The sequence below is a fragment of the Moschus berezovskii genome, chromosome 10, assembly GCF_049115385.1.
Source record: "Moschus berezovskii isolate FMDL1 chromosome 10, NW_MosBer_1.0, whole genome shotgun sequence".
Taxonomy (NCBI): domain Eukaryota; kingdom Metazoa; phylum Chordata; class Mammalia; order Artiodactyla; family Moschidae; genus Moschus; species Moschus berezovskii.
Window position 1 is genome coordinate 72,441,276 of NC_142469.1, and position 1,788 is coordinate 72,443,063.

General features: G+C 41.2%; 1 pseudogene; it reads left to right on the top strand.

Annotated features, from left to right (window-relative positions):
• Positions 1-283: 283 nt before the first annotated feature.
• On the top strand, positions 284-1,027 carry LOC129560966 (ADP-ribosylation factor-like protein 6-interacting protein 1 pseudogene; annotated as a pseudogene).
• Positions 1,028-1,788: the final 761 nt, after the last annotated feature.

Sequence of the window (1,788 nt, forward strand, 5' to 3'; positions counted from 1 at the left end):
AGACACCGAGGAAACCAGAATTATAGAGACACATGTACTCCAGTGTTCATCGCAGCACTGTTTATAATAGCCAGGACATGGAAGTAAACTAGATGTCTATCTGCAGACGAATGGATAAGAAAGCTGTGGGCGCTAAGGGTGCGGCGAAGGAGTCAGAGAAGGATTTGGTTTTGTGGTGTCCTGTGCTCACTGAGATGGCACCTCGAGAACTATGGTGGAAGGAGATAATCACAGCACCAATCTGCTGGCTGCAGAGACTGCAAGTCTGGACGAGCAGCTGCAAGGATGGGGATAAGTGATGGTGATGGCAGATAAAGTCCTCCAATGGGAAAGAGCCTGGTTTCCACCTGCCATCATGGGTGTGGTTTCTTTGGTGTTTCTGACTACCTACTATCTAGATCCATCTGTTCTACCTGGTGTTTCCTGTTTTGTTATGTTTTTGTGCTTGGCTGACTACCTTGTTCCCATTCTGGCACCCAGAATTTTTGGCTCCAATAAATGGACCACAGAGCAACAGCAAAGATTCCATGAAATTTGCAGCAATCTAGTAAAAACTCGACGCAGAGCTGTGGGCTGGTGGAAGTGTCTCTTTACCCTAAAGGAAGAAAAGCCTAAAATGTACTTCATGACCATGATCATTTCTCTTGCTGCGGTTGCTTGGGTGGGACAGCAAGTCCACAACCTCCTTCTCACCTACCTGATAGTGACTTTCTTTCTTTTGCTTCCTGGACTGAACCAACATGGAATCATTTCGAAATACATTGGAATGGCCAAAAGAGAGATAAACAAGCTTCTCAAACAAAAAGAAAAGAAAAATGAATAAAGCATTCACTTTATTCAGTGATTAGTGGAGTATACATTGTCCTTGGGAACAGTGTCTGTTATGCTGTTTGGATACTAAAATGTTACAGAAGTAGCTCTCTGCTGTCTGTCACTCTGCCCTTAGTAGAAATTCTGACTTTCCAAGTAAGGCTTTATGCCCAGTGTCTTCATGGGTGTGTTCTTATCAGCTGGCCTTATATGGACAACTCTTTCTTCAGTTCCTCATTTTGGTTTTTTGTCACCCAGGGTTAACTGAACTCTTACTTTTAAAATAACAGTGGTGAACTTCACCCTTTAGTACAGTTAACAGTGACTCGGGATAACTGTTCAAGTTGATCTTTTCTTAGCTGGATACAGGATAGTGGTCTGTGGCTTCAGGAAGCTTATTCTATCATCTGCTTCCATGGTCTGCTTAAAAAATTGGCTTCATGAATATAGAGACCAAGTTTACCACTTCTGATGAAGAGACCAATTAAGATTCATTCCTTATTCTGTTGTGATAGTGTGGGAGAAGCCTCATGGAATAAAATGAAACTAATTCCTTGTCTTAGCATGCGTTTTCTCCCTTGTACAGAATTTAGCAGTTTGTAGGAAACATTGATCCTTCCTCCCAAATGGGGAATCTGACAGGAACTTTTAGAACTCTTGTTCCCTTGCACTTAAACTTGAAGTTAGTACGTCCTTAAAGGCTTTTTAGTAGCAGGCTTACACAAGTTGGTATTTAGGACTCTTAAATTTCAGATTTTCAGTTAATTGGAACTAAAGTCCATAATAGGTTAAGAGTCATGTCTATGATCTTCACTCCAAGACCAGCCAATAAAGGACAGAAGTCTTCCTGTGTTGAGTCAAGATTCATTTCAGTAGAAAATAGACTTTTCCTACTAATTTTTCAAGACCATAATAAGCCTTTAAAGATAAGTCTCAAGAGTCTCCTTTTATGGTAATTCTAGCTGCTTTTGGTCCCCA